Genomic DNA, 14,952 nt, shown 5'->3' on the forward strand with positions numbered 1-14,952 from the left:
TTCATGTACTGTGGTTCTAGATCTTTTGTACAAGTTGCTCCTGAACAGTTATGTAAATACCACTTGAGAGTTTTGCCTACAGTTACGGCATGCAAATACACAAGCCACACGCTTTGTTTATCTATGCTGTTACAGCAATGATTCATGCCAGCATCAACATGTTTTTAAAAACCTTTTTGAACTATTTTGCATATACTATACATTTTGATCTACAACTGATAATTGCCCATATGAACAGGCATCTACAGTGTGTATCCATTAGAAATATTTACTTCTTTAATTGTGACGAGTCAAACTGCAACCAGAAGAGGTTGATAACTAACCATGCTAATGTGCAGGACACAGATTTACCTGTGCAGCCACCATGCTAGGCTTGTGCAAAATCGTATCGTGTGCAATTTATCGTCAGAAAAACTGTAATCGATTAATATTTGCCACTTATCGATTACGGCGATTAGTGCCTCGTCATGATGACGCATTTTTGTGTGCGGCGTTCTCTCACCATCACCCGCGCACATGTGAGTCCACAATAACAATAATGGTGGAAGGCAGTGGTGTTCAGTTAAATAATGCGGAGCAGCATGTTCCTAACATAAGTTCAACGTCTGTCACCATAAGCCCGAGCACGAAGAAAGCCGAAGAAAGCCGAAGAAAGCGCAACAAGGACACAACACTACACTACACTACAGCTGTATATAGTGCCGCGACATGCATTAGGTGAATGCATGGTTGTTGCCATAGTAACTGAATTTTTGCTCGTATCAAAGGAATGAACTCCGATCTTTATTTACGGACTCCACAGCAACATAGGAAACATTACAACAGCGAAGTCTCCTCCAGCAGATATTGGAAAGAATTCCACTCAGCCGAGAATCCGCGATACGTTTAGTCATTGTGCTCCTTACGACCAAACTAAGCGCTGGAAGAACGTAACGTAGGTTGATTTGCACAGACACACATTTAAATGTGAAATTGTCCGGTTTGTTTATTTGTTTGTTTTTTCTGCTGCTGTTCTACAGTCTGAGTGAAAACATGCACTAGTGTGGGACATATTCCAGTCACAGGTTCATTTGCGCAGACACATTTTTTAACTTGAAATAATCACTGATGTGACTTTTCTGAACTTATTTGTCTATTTGTCTGTTTAATTTTAATGTTGACATGCTTTGTGACTTTAAGATAAAAACATTTGAAGGACAAAGTTACTTTAAATGTTTGCTTCATTATTATTTTGAAGCAGTTTGTGCCTCAATATTATCAATACATATTTCCATGGCTGGTTGGTGCCTACTCACCAGCTTAACCTGTTAGAATGAAGTAGTTAACTTGACTGATGATTTGTCTGTATCATGCTAGAACACTGTGCCAATTTAGAGTCAAAAACATGCAATTGTCATCAATTAATCGTCAAATTAATCGTTATCGGCTAAATGCCACAATTAATCGTGATTCATTTTTTTGCCAATATCGCCCAACCCTACACCATGCTTCCAAAAACAAACATCTTTACACAAGCCATACTTACCGGATTTGTGTCAGATGCGCATAGTGCTGGAAATTAAGTTAGCCTATTGTTCTGTATTCCTCTGTCTGTTCCTCCTCTCGTCTTTCTGTGAGGCTGGCTCCTGCTGTCTGTCCGAAAGTGGATAAAGAACAAAAGACAAGAGAACAAAAGACAGCATGATTATTGTGACCACAAGGAAAACTACACAAACGCAGCAGCATATGATCTTCTTTGTGTAGGTACTTAATAAGTCAACAGCAGTTTGACAAAAAAAGCAAACCTAATCTCACAGCTACAGAAAACATGACATGGCATACGGTAAGCCACAGTTGTCTGCTAAATTAACTTCAAAATACACAGCTATTGGTGGCCTGATGACATCTCATACAAAATTGATTCCAGAGTTCCAGAGTTCCAAGGAAGAAGACATATTTCATATTTATTTGTCAAAGAGTGGTGCACCTCTGCCTTAGTCTTGGTTCAAAGTTTCATCAAATGGCCTTTTTATTCCCAATAAATAAATGTAATTTATTCATCTTACATTTATTACTGTATTGGTTGGGTCTGTAGTCAACTTTATGCATCACATGTAAAACATTGCCTTTCTAATTGCCTCCATACTTCCTACATTACATTACATTACATACTCGAGTTAACCAGCAGGTGTCTCACTACTCTGCGGGATAAAAGCCTATGTGTACAGCTTCAGATGGGCTAAAGACAAATGCTGTGAGCTAGCTGACTTTTACCTAACAGGTAGTGGCTGAGGTCCCTTCAATCCCCCACCCCAGGTTATCATGCTGGATAGGGGTACAAAGCTCAGAAGCAGACCAAACAGTGGTTTAAGATTCTATTGACCAAAGTAAACTTTTAACCTCTGCGGACCTAAGCCTAATACATTCTTTCAAATAGCACATCTGACAAACTGTCCCAGAGATTTACTTGTTGTTTGACAGTCCTCCAGTACAAAGTACAAAATTTTATTTGATTACAAAAATAACATCTTCATACATGTAAACAAACAAAATAAGTATTAAGCTCACATCTATAATCTTTTATTGTCACACAACAACGTGCTGTACGGTCTGTACCCTGAGCAGGTTAAGCAGCCGCTGGAAATGGCAGGTTTCTGCTCGTCTGCTTTCAGCCGGTCCTCTGTTTGAGCCACTTGTCAGTCTTGATTCCAACCACATGAAACCAGTTAATATCGAAATTTACAGCTGTATGCTCCTTCAAAAAACCTAAGTCCTTTCTGTTTCCATTCCTAACTAGCTGGTGTTTCTGATGTAACAAGCCCCTCCTGGCACTTCCATGCATCTCAGGCAGGTGAACTGAGAGTCAGCATGTTGTGTTTTGTGACGTACAGTAATTCCACATGGCTGAGCCTTACTGGTGCGCTCCCTGAGGTTCAAATCCAGGGAATGTTTATATGCTCAGCTGACAGACTGGGATGCCTGCTGTGATAAGGTATGGGAAGGAAGGGTTGGCTATGTTTTGTCATCACATTATTGTGATAAGCCTTCAAGAAGTCAATAAAAGGGATATAAGAGGATGCAGAGAATAAAGTGGAACGACTCATGTCGGAGCTTGTAGGAGATGATGTGTCGCTGTTAAGCAAAATGTGACTCATCACACTGCATAGCAGGTGCTGTTGAATCAGACTCTCCCTCCCTCTGTTTGCAGACTGACATTCAGATATTGCAGTTCAAACACAAAAGGCACCGGCAGCCTAACAAGACTTGGTGTTGACAGGAACAATGTGCATAAGCAAGTGTTTTTGTGTCATCATGCACATGCCTGCACATTTGTGCATGTGACAACACATTCCTCATCCTGCAGTGATCCCCTACATTCCTGTCTCCAGTGGTCCTGAAAACAAGTCTCCAACACCTCCATTGTGCATATCCTCTGTCCCCTGTCCTTCTGCGCTTTAACCTCCTTTACAACACAAATATCAGCTTTTACACTGGATGTGTTTTTGGATTACAGATAAGAGGTGGAGCTGCTGACGGTAAAGGGAAGAGTATTAATATTAAAAGGAGGTTGGTACACATTTAAATTACAATATCCTGGACTGATCCAGTGGAAATGGGGTCCGAGTGGCTTCATGTGTCAACATGACACAAGAAAGTGGATACAACTTATTAAACATCTCTTTTCTGGACAGTGGTGGCTCTAGGTGTCGTCATCTTGTGAATTTTCCTAAAAGCCCTTGGTACCTGCTAAATATTACTGATGCCAAATATTAGTACCTAAGACCACATTCATGAGCACATTTAGAGTGTAACAGAGTGTTTTCATACCAATGTACGCCTAAATTTTCAGTATGTCCACTGTCAGTATGAAAACAATAGAATGTGAATAGCACACTATATACTATTTATGGAATTAAATAAAACAGAAACCAAACATACTATGGGATAGCAGTAGTGAAATTCCAGGTACCAATATAAACTCAAATGTAAATGGTCAACACATCTGTGGTAGCAGCTGTTTCCTGCTTGTGGTAGCTTTTGATGTAATGTATAATGACAATGTCATAATTTATTAATCTGTGGTAGCCATGGAAAAACCATAGCAGTGCATCCCAGATGGCTCTTTCTAGTGAATCTTAGTCTCACTGTAAGAACCTGGCATCATTCAAAGACACTGTGCAACAGACTGCTCCAAGTCTTAATCTAATGTCCATGTTTGTGTGTCTCTACACAAAATTGTGTGATCAGGGAGAAGTCACATGCTGTGAGACTGTGAATAAAGTGTCACACATGTGAGACTTGTGTTGCATTTAGCAGTAACAGAGCAGTTGTGCCAAGTCTGCCAGTCCCTGCCTGCAACACTGCAGGTCTCATATTTGACACCTAACAACCCTGAGAAAGCACTACACATGTCCTCCTTCTTCCTTACAGCAAAATGCATTTCATTTCTGCTTTATAAGCAGCATACCATATTCAGAAAAAAATTATTTCACTGCTCCATTTACTGGTATATAATAATCCTTGCCAGTCTGTATAATGAATGCACTGTACAGACACCTGCCTTCTGTTTTACCCAGCAGAAGCAGGGCTTGATGCATTTAAAAGCATGCCGCAGATGCACCAAAGTCAGGGATCCAAAGTGGGTCAGTGTGTTGAGCTGAGCGATGAGGGATGTGACAACCCATTAAGCTGTGCCCTGTCTCCTTCTCTTTGGTATACACACACAAAGAGCACTCGTGCAGAAAATCTCTATAAAATATTCTAAAAAAAAAATCAAAAAAAGGCTGTCAGCCTGCAAGTCACCAGAGAGCTGTTGCATTACTGAAGTGTTTTAGTAATGAAATGACACCAAAGACTGGTTAGCTCTGGGCTCTCATCAAACCTCCCAGGGAGAACACCATTGATCTGGAGCTTAGAGGGGCCAAACTGATCACACACACACACTCTAATAATCTGGACATACACACAGTTACAGCTGCATGTCACAGCAGTTCGATATATACTGCTTTCACTCAGCAGGTTGGCTGTTCAGGCTGAGGTTGGTAGCACCGCCTGCGGAGGGACAACAGTTTGTGTGAGTGTGTGTGCGTTGTTGTCGAGGGAACATAACTAACAGCCTCTTTACACCCTCACTTAACATGCCGCTGATGTTCAGACCCTTGTGAAGGTCAATAAGGGGGATGGCGACAGTTCCATGGTCTAGTGGGGGTGAAGAAAAGTGAATGTTTTTATGAGTGTATCTGCAGGAAAGGTGGGAAATCAAAAACTGCACCAACTCACAAAAGCGATTCCAGGTTCCATTTGCATTCATATTGCACAGCATTTTTTCAGAGGGTTCTGCATCTGACACTACATTAGAAGGGTTAATGCTTCACATTAATTCTTTCAGTTTTACCGTTTTGAGCAATTCAAGCAATGCAGTGACACTCCTTACTAGTATCGTTGCTTAGTAACTTACACACAAGAGGAAGTGAGGAGACATATGGCTAATCCTTCCAGAGAAGTTCATCATAGAAACAAGATGAAAACAAAAAATAAAAGGGTTTAAAAGGTGCCATATCCTTTCACAGTATGCATTATTTAGAAACATTAATATGCAGTGAATCCAGTGAACCCACTGCAAAGACTTTCTCCATCCTGCCAGAGAATCAAGAGTTCTGTATCTCAAACATACTGAGCCATCAGTATCTTTTGTAAGAAAATCAAGCAAACCAACAAAGCTTTTACCAGCTTGTAAAAGTTTAATTTACTTACAATTCAAATTTCCATAGACAACTGAATACTGTCACCAGGTTTGTCAGCTGAGATACCGTGAAATTTCAGCAGTTGTAAATCTGTGTTGTAGCAGCAGCTTGCACTGTGGGGTGTGATTATGCTTTTTTTAGATGCACTTGCCTCCCCTTGCTTTTTCTCCTCTTCTCCCTCGATCCCTACAGCTCTACGGGTTGATAATTAGAGCTCAGGCTTACAGACAGGCTGCTCAGGCCTGTCCCTACTTCTGTCTTTTCTCTCGGCACATCCCCAAGTGACACAGACATACTTAAGCTTGTTACATACTCCACGAGAACAGAGAAATTTGTTCGTTTTCTTGAGGTGGCAAGAACAAGAACAAAGTTCATTTCAGCCGGGACTTTTCATACTTCACGAGAAATGCGTACTGCAGAACTTCTAATACGGCCCTCCCACTGAAGTGCACGTCACAGACACACACAGGTTTTGAAGCAGTTTCACTGCTGAACAACGGCAGAAGCAGCAGTTTAGGTGAACTTGTCTGAAGAGGAGAAGGAGGAAGATTTGTTGCCTATATTCAGGATTTCATGGTTTTGGTTGTCTGCCTAAATATCTGTTTCCCTGAAAGAGGGATTATAATGAGCCAGTAATGTTCAGGGAGGTGGAAGGCATGATAATAGATTGAACAATAGCTCTGGCAGACAGTATTGTTTGACCTGTGTGGATTCTGCGCACCTGGAGAAGCTATTGCGCTTCTGACCAATCACACAATAGATCTCAAAATGGTTCTGCCCAGACAATGTGTTGAGAACAAGCTGCGAGATTAATTAGAATAATTTTCTTCTTGGAGCGCTGAGAGCAAGAACAAACTTCCCTGTTCTCATGGATGTCTTTAGTATGTACAACTCTCACAGACCTTGATAACATATATAATGCTTTTCTGCAGTCTAGCATCCATTGTAATAAATAAACACTATAAAAATAACAATCCCACAAGAAAACATAACAATATCTCCTTATCCATCAAATGAACCAAAAGGAGACAACAGTGCCAAGCTTATGAGTAGCAGCATGTGGCACGGCCTCAGGGCAGCAGTCTGTCACGTGTGGGCAGAGCAGTAGGCTACAGTTTGTGTGTATGTATGTCTGCGTGTGTGCTGGATTCAGCCTGATTTGTGGCCCAAATGGGAACAGGCAGGCAGCCCAGTCCAAGTTCAACTCTGCTGCTGGGGCCTGAGCGCCCTGAGCATGGTGACAGATGAGTAGAAATAAAAAAGGAGAGGAAACAAGTGGGCGAAGAGAGGAAACAGAGGAAGTGTGAAGCTGGCAGCAGCACTGTTGTCTGTGGTCATTCCCCGCATGGACTATTAACAAGGAAAAGGCAGGCTAACAATACAGGGCAACAGAGCAGTCAGTCAGAGCAGTAATGTTTAGAGGAAACTGATATGATCTCTATGTCTTCCTGTATGACTCTCTGAGGATTGGCACAAGTCTGACCCATGGCAGTAAAACCCCCTTATGAAGCCCAAGTAAATACTCCTTTAGGCTGAAAGTAACAGTCCATGTCACATGTGTGACCCCAGATTTACACCAGCCACGAAACCACTGCGGAACATGTGTTTTTATTGCGTCTCCAGAGCGCCATCAATCCACACCAGACGCATTTCTGAAGCGTTGTGTGCGTATGTTACAAACTCCTGTGTGATTCACAATATCCCATAGTAATCTGGCAGTTTACCTGATGTTTAATGTCCTCTCTATATGTATCAGGCTGGGTTACAGAGTACGTTACTAAAGAAAAAAAAGAAAAAAAGAAAATCTAGCGCAAACTCTCTGGTGTTCTGGTGCTGGACTTGTTGTCCGCTCGGTCTACTGACGCGTCGTGGGCATGACACAACTCAAAAATAGAACCGGTGCGTATCTGTTGTGGAGCAGTGCGGCATGACGCTTCTGGGACGCTTCTGAAATGCGCTGCTGCTGGGCTGGTGTGTACTCTCATTGACCAAAATGGAAGTGTTTCACAGTGGCTGTCGTTACGCTGCAGTTACGCATACGGTGTAAATCCGGCTTGGGAGAAACCACCATAACATGATATTCTCTGAGTGCAGATACAAACAAGAGATGAATACAAAGAGTCCAAACCCAGGCTAAAACCTGTATTCCATGCCAGTCAATTGATGCAATAATTATCCAATTACAAAACAAAAACAGAACAGCAGCTTAACATTGCCGCTTTGTTAATCACTGGTGTCATCTAAAATGAAATCCCTTACACTTCTTTTGCATGTGTTTTTCCCACTGCTTCTTTTGTGAATGTAAGAACTTCCTTTGCAGTGCTGATGAGACACTTTCAACTTGACAGCATTGAACCTCAAATCTAGTGAATAATGTGTAAAGGGACTTTCATAGCTTGGTGCAAAATGACAAATACATACCAAAATTAGCAACTCTCTGCCACCTTCATGACACTGTATGATTGTGGGGGATGAATGACAGATTTTCAATCTGTATTGAACAAGGTAAGGTAGAGGACAATTACTGTGAAACTGTCTCATGCCTCATGCCTGTTTTCTGTGTACACAGCTTTAAGACAGCACAAATCTCACACAGATTAGTACAGGTTTGCAGCATCTATGAATGTGTGATATTTGTGACATTGTGGTACTGTCTGCAGGATGGAGATAATGCTGTAAAGAAGAATTTACAAGGTCACAATAAAGTCTAAGTCTATCTATGTCCACCTGAGGCACTTGGCTAAAAATAACCTTAACTATAGAGACAACACTTTCAGTTGGTCTTGCCAGTAAAACAAATTTAGGTGACATTTTATAGATACTGTATCTGTCACCTGTCACTGATCAAGTAGTTTTAAACCGCTATTTTTAAAGCTGCTGATGACTTACAACACAGTGTGCCTAACATTGAATGCCTAAAGTCCAAACTTCAGACAGGTTTTTCTCTAAAAACGTTTTTTCATCAGACAATAACTGGTGCATCTTTGCTCTCTTTAGGGTAAAACCACAGCACAGGTGGAGCAAGAACAAAACACTCTGATCTCCACTTCTGTCTGCGACACAAAATATAGTGCTTTCACCTTCACATTGAGGGTACCACAAACATGAATGCAGAGCTTTTCACAGGGCTAGATACTAGGTGGGCCCTCAGGTCTTTAGACTGAGCTTATGACTTAAGAGGCACTGCATGTTGCAACTTGACAAACGGTACAATTATGTGAGAGCAAACATACACACAAACACCCACGATCCCCTTACAACAATACCTTCTTTCTAGACATGACAAACTCTGTATATCTAGGCACAGGATGCTGGTTTAGGCAGAGATTTGTCAATAAACGGTGGATTGTGCTTTCTCTTGTCAAACATAAGAAACTAAAGCCTTACAGTCCATCAAACGCTCATTTTATTTGATCACAGTCGTGGACCTGGAGAAAAATTAGCACCCACCAAACGCAGATGAATATGTGCAGTGGTGGGTAAATTGTTTTTGACCTACCAACAACAGTGAAAGGGAAATAGAGCATATACAGTAGTATGAAATATCTTAACAGCAATGTGTGAAATTGCACACGACAGCATAAATCTAAGCATTACATGGGGAAGCAGGGAGCTAAAGAGGCAACTGACTTGCAAAACTCCAGATGAAATGATAAATAATCCTAATTAGTAACGCTTGATTATTTTTTACATGCAATTACAAACTTCTTATTTAAACAATAAAGTGACTGTAAGAAAAATGTGACTGGTTGATTTGGTAATACAGCCCCAGCAGCAGGTATACAAATGGTTACTTCACCTCTTGGAACATCTTCCTTATATTTAATAACAAAGGTTAACTTTGCAGTCATAGTTGAATATTGTAAGAGGATCAGGATTAGGGTTAGATCAGAGAGAGAAAACGGTGTGCTTCTCTGCTGTACTGCCTGGATACACTCCCCAAAAACAACAGTAACTCTACTGTCTCTACAATCAGCTCATCCTCCTCCAACAAAGTATTCTGTCTCCTTTTAGATTGGCCTACTCTGCTCAGACATTTGACCCAAATAATTTGTCATCTAAAACCAAGTCCAAGTTAAACTTTTTTCAAACCTTTCTCACTAGGGTTAAGCCATGGGACAAATCTACAATCTATCAATGTCTAGCTGACTCCATCATCAATTTTTGGAACTGGAATTCAGTGGCCATATTATGCACATTTTATGTGCAGTAGATTTATTGCCCAAAGTGTAGATGATTAATGACAATTAGGTCAGTGGTGGTCTGATGTATTGGTGCTGAAAAGTCTCATTTAATCATATATCAACCTAAATAACTCCACTAAAACATTCAAGTGGCATAAATTCTAGGGCTGCAACGATTACTCGAGTAATATTCGAGGGCAAAATGCATCGACAACTAATTTAGTATTCGATGACTCGTTAGTGACGTCATTGCGAATTATTCTCTCGTGGCGCAGCGGGATGATCAGCGTTTTGGGGCAAGAGGCCCTGGGTTCGAAACACGGGTGAGCCATTTGCAGGTCGGACACACACACACACACACTCTCTCACTCTCTTTTGGCGCCGGCCATGGACTGAAGCAATGACTGCAGTCGTATCTATGGGAAAACTATGACATTTACGCGTGATCCGAGTACTCGAATAATCGCAAAAATAATCGGCGAGTATCCGAGTACCAAAATACTTGTTTGTTGCTAGTAAATTCATTATTCATCCATTCCTACATTTTGATTATTTACAGGCTGCATGCAGAGGCATCCTTCATCTGATTGGAGTCTGTTTAAATAGTGCAAACTATCCACTGCGTTCATGTAGCATGACTGCATCAAGTATGTGCACCAATGTGAAAAATGATGATGGAATGATGATAGCTGAATGCAAGATTTTAAACATACAACCCAATCCTACTACCCACAGGACAAAAACCTAATCTAACATCTGGCTTTTGTCAGCAGTGAAAAACGGGTGCAATGCCATGTCAAATAAATGGTCTGAGTCTGAAATGTTTCTGGACCCATTCCTACAGCACAACACAGACACATGACAACTGTGTGGACATCTAAGCCACAAATGTCACCAGTGTTTTCTACTATAACTTGATAATTGTTAATTTAGCATATCATCAGGAAACAAGCAAACCTGTTTACTGGTTAGCAGACCCTTACAGAAGGTTTTACATGCTAAACACTGTAGGTTTCATCCTGTGTGTTATTTTGACGTCTGGCCTCCAGTTTAACTTTTTGAGTATGCCGATTTGATTAAGCCACTTTGAACTTGTTTAACTGACCAAGACTGAGGTAACAGGCATACAGTTAAATTCCCTCTCTCTCTCTCTCTCCCTCTCTCTCACACACAGCAGTGCATGCATGACTTCCCCTTACATGGCACTGCCCTGTCTCCAGGGTCTGATAAAACGGATAATAACAACTTAAAACATAAAGGTTACCAAGAGGTTAGTGCAAGGGGGGATAAGAGATTTAGCAGATAAATGTGTTTGTGTACTTCTAATACTATGTTCAATATAGGAACAAAAGTTAAAGCCAAAGCTTCTTCCATATAGCAAATTCTGTCGAAAGAGGGACATGGCTTACACAGTTGTTTGCTCTAAGGGTTCATTAGGTCAGAAGTCACAAGCAAGAATTAAACATGACACCACCACACACAGTGGTCAAGGGAAAAGCCAGAGACACAGGATGAGAAAAAAAACAACAGGCAGCAAGTGAGCAGAGACAGATTTTTGCCTATTCTGGCCATGGCTGTCTCTTTTACTAATATGGAGAGTACTTACTTTTCCTATCTGACAGCAGCAGCAAAAGATTGATTCTTTCATCTTTCTTTCACAAGATGAAAAAAAATATACTCTATGTGCTTCTTCCAGTTAGGGAGTGTGTTCAAGAGAGGGAGAGGGAGAGGGAAACCGGGCCTGGAGAAGAGCAACAGCTGAGACTGGAGAAACAGCTGTATCTTTTCAAGTCCCTCCCCCTCCCCCTTACCTCGCTCTCCCTGAATGAGCCCCTCACACCCCTTTTCTGATCCTCCTCTCCCACAGAGCAGCATGGCCAGGGGCTATGCTGTCTCTGTACACACACACAGGCTCGCAAATTACAATATGAAGTGCCTGAGATACACACCAGTGGTGCAAGGCTCTGTTCTCTCAGAGGACGAGTACAGGCAGGATCCATGTGCTACGAAACATTCATCTATTAACTAAAAATAGGAAAGACATTGTTTCCAGCAGCAATGTCACCCTCCCTCTTCTTTCCCCAAACCCTTGCAACCCTGCTTCCTTTGTCAGTATCTGACTGAAAGACAACAGGAAACCAAATAAACATTCAAGTTATCTTCACATGCAAAGCAGAATTAAACGCAGGCCTGCCAATCAGGTTTTTAAGCGATTTGTTATTTTGTCAACTGATAGCCCTTTACACACATTAGAATCTTTACCCTTTAGCCCAGCTATCCCTGGTCTTTGCTGCCCTGCGTTTCCCAAGTCAGGCCAATGTTTTTAGCAGCCCTTGACACCCTAAAACCATTCCAACCAGAACCTGCAGCAAGGGGAGTACCCATACATGTAGTGCTACCAAAAGCTGACAGATACTGCAGACAGAACAACAACAGTAGAAACTCATTGTGCCCATTGTGACGCACAGTCCATGGTGGTGGAACTGGAGACTGGTGCCAGCAAGCAGCAACAAAACTCTGAAAATCAAATTCCTCTGAGAAAAAAGCAAAGATATTTCATATTAATACTTCACATGACACGATCACCTTATCCCTCAGCCCTACTGGGCAACATTAAGTACCTTACAATAAAAATGCATGAACCTAGCATGCTGATTGACAGTTGGGGATGTTAGGTGTGTTAGAGGCATGTGCGTACAAGTCCCTGTCTGCAGGTTGAGACACAACCTGTGAGAATCCTGACAAGGGCGACAGGAAACAGACCGTCTCAGTCACACAGATCTAAACGAACTCCTTGACACGACAGAGAGAAACACACCTGCCTGAGATGTGAATCACCACTATTCATTTGTTAAAGAGATACTTGCTAAATTAAAGACGAGCGAAGAGCAGAAAAGTGAGTAGGCCTTGTATTTCTATCTTGCTGAAGGTCAAAAAGCCTACTGTGAACCTGAACTGCTTGTCTGCTGGGGAAGAGAGTACAAAAACATTTGGAGTATACGAAAGTAAAGGGAAGGGAGTGCAAAAGAAAATTGGAATCATGTTAATCTTTATCTGATCTATTGTCTTTGGCTGGGTTCAGGACCAAGTTCACAAATTTCCATGACATGGCCAAGGCTCAGCTCTCACATATGCTTCCAAGCCAAAACACTCAGAGTTTAGACAGATAGATGGGCTGTGTTGTGAGACCACAAACACTTGTCTCCAGCACTGATATAGACCGGTGGATCAGGACAATATGCAGGGGAAGTGGAAGGGTGAGGCTCAGTCTGTTTATATTCAATCCAGCCAGTGGGGTTACATCCTAGTCCTCATTCTCTATTTCCAGAACAAAACAGCACGACTCTCCCAACGCTCATTTAATTCAAAACACCTGAGAACACACACTGAATCAGTGTAGTAAGCACAATCACTGAATTTGTGGCTGAAACTGTGTTAAATGTGACTGAATTTGAGTGAATGCAGTTTATTCAAGGCAGAGGACTGAGTTTGAGTAGACAGGTAATTTGCCAGATACACATTTAGCTCTGCATATTACGGTATGTCAAGAATTTCACCCACCCTGGTCATACTATTGAGGGAAGGCCCTAATGCTGCCTTACTATTCTCAGTGAGTTTTCAATGACATTTCTTCAAGTGAAAGAGAATATTCTGGACATGCCAGGCAAAATTCCACATGAAACATGGAGTTAAAGACCTGCCTGAAAGTGGAACAAGATCCACATGTACAAGTGTTTCGCCTGGGTCCTTGTACACAGCACTGTCCCTGGCCTCCCCTTTAACCCCTGATCTTATGACCCCAAACACCAACTACCTGACACCCCAAGCTCAGCAAATGGCTTTGTGAGCTGGCTCACCCAGCCTTTTGGCCATGTATTTTAGTAGGGCTGAACCCAAACATTATTACTTGTTGTTAATATGGGTGGTTTTCAATTACCGGTATATCAATACCAGCAATGAGTTGGGCCAACAGCCTGTCAGATAAGCTGTGAAGGTTACTGTAATTTTATGATGAGTCAAGTCAACCTAATGATACACAACCCTACCTAAAAGAAAAAAACCATGTGATGTAGAAGTGTCCTCCATTAAAAACAAGATTGACTCAGCTAAAGCAAAACAAATCAATACTTTTAGATCAGAATTCCCCCATACCTCCTGACACTCTGTGACATTTAAATATCTATGTGGTGTGTACTTCTGTTTCACATCAAGGACCAACATAAACAGACTGACATTGCCCCAAACAAACAGCAACTAAAGTTATTCTGCCATCTCTACAGCAGTCAGCACACTTCAGATCTGACTCCTGTTTAAAACAAAATTAGTGATGGCTCAGCACACATCATTAAAACCATCAACCCTTAATACAGTTTAAGTAATTATTTATACCCCATGACAGTATCAAAAACTGCCGTATCAAAGTAGATAACACCAATCTCTATTACCACCATAGCCTGCGGTGTTTACAAAAGACCCAAGGAGGGAGAAGGAAGCCGGACGTGGTGGATTGTTGGTAAGTGAATGTAGTACATGTCCAATGCATTGTAAGGGATACTGCCTAATGATAGGTAAAACAGTCATTGGAAACTCAAGCAGACAAGGCAGAAGTAAAAAAAACAATCAGACCCCTCTCACAACAAGAAAACAATGCAAAAGAGAAACTAAAACAAAAGTTACACAAAAGAGAAGCTAGTAACTACAGTAGAGTGCATAAAAGGGTGTGCAGTCGTCCACTCACTGTAATCCTTCATGTCTGAGCCACTCCCAATCAGTGGTTAAATTCAGGCTAAAATGCTCTCAAAGCTCCAGGCCTCCTGCCGCCACAAGCAGGGTGTGTGTGAGCAGGACCCAGCCATCAGTCAAGAGTGACCCTCTGTGTACAGTTTCCGTTTCAACACCGTCTGTGTCCTGGCTGGCCTCTACTTCTCCTAAACCAGAATGGGCTGCGATTACAACACAGCAGGAACCACATGGCAAAAACACTAATAACAAAAACAAGAGACGGTTTTGCACTGCTTCCTCATTTTTCTCAGTGTACAAAAGAG

At 41.6% G+C, this 14,952-nt stretch overlaps 1 protein-coding gene across 6 annotated transcripts in view; it reads right to left on the minus strand.

Annotated features, from left to right (window-relative positions):
• Window positions 1–14,952, minus strand: part of ralgps2 (Ral GEF with PH domain and SH3 binding motif 2) — a 62,072-nt gene that overhangs the window by 43,684 nt on the left and 3,436 nt on the right. For 4 of the 6 annotated variants that reach the window (XM_028402950.1, XM_028402952.1, XM_028402947.1 and 1 more), the window contains exon 2: window positions 1,526–1,632. The gene's annotated coding sequence lies outside the window, so the exon portion shown is untranslated. Of the gene's footprint in view, window positions 1–1,525; window positions 1,633–14,645; window positions 14,791–14,952 lie in introns of those variants that run through there. The other 2 variants (XM_028402948.1, XM_028402949.1) reach the window with 2 other exon arrangements.

Source organism: Parambassis ranga, chromosome 4, assembly GCF_900634625.1.
Source record: "Parambassis ranga chromosome 4, fParRan2.1, whole genome shotgun sequence".
Lineage (NCBI taxonomy): Eukaryota > Metazoa > Chordata > Actinopteri > Ambassidae > Parambassis > Parambassis ranga.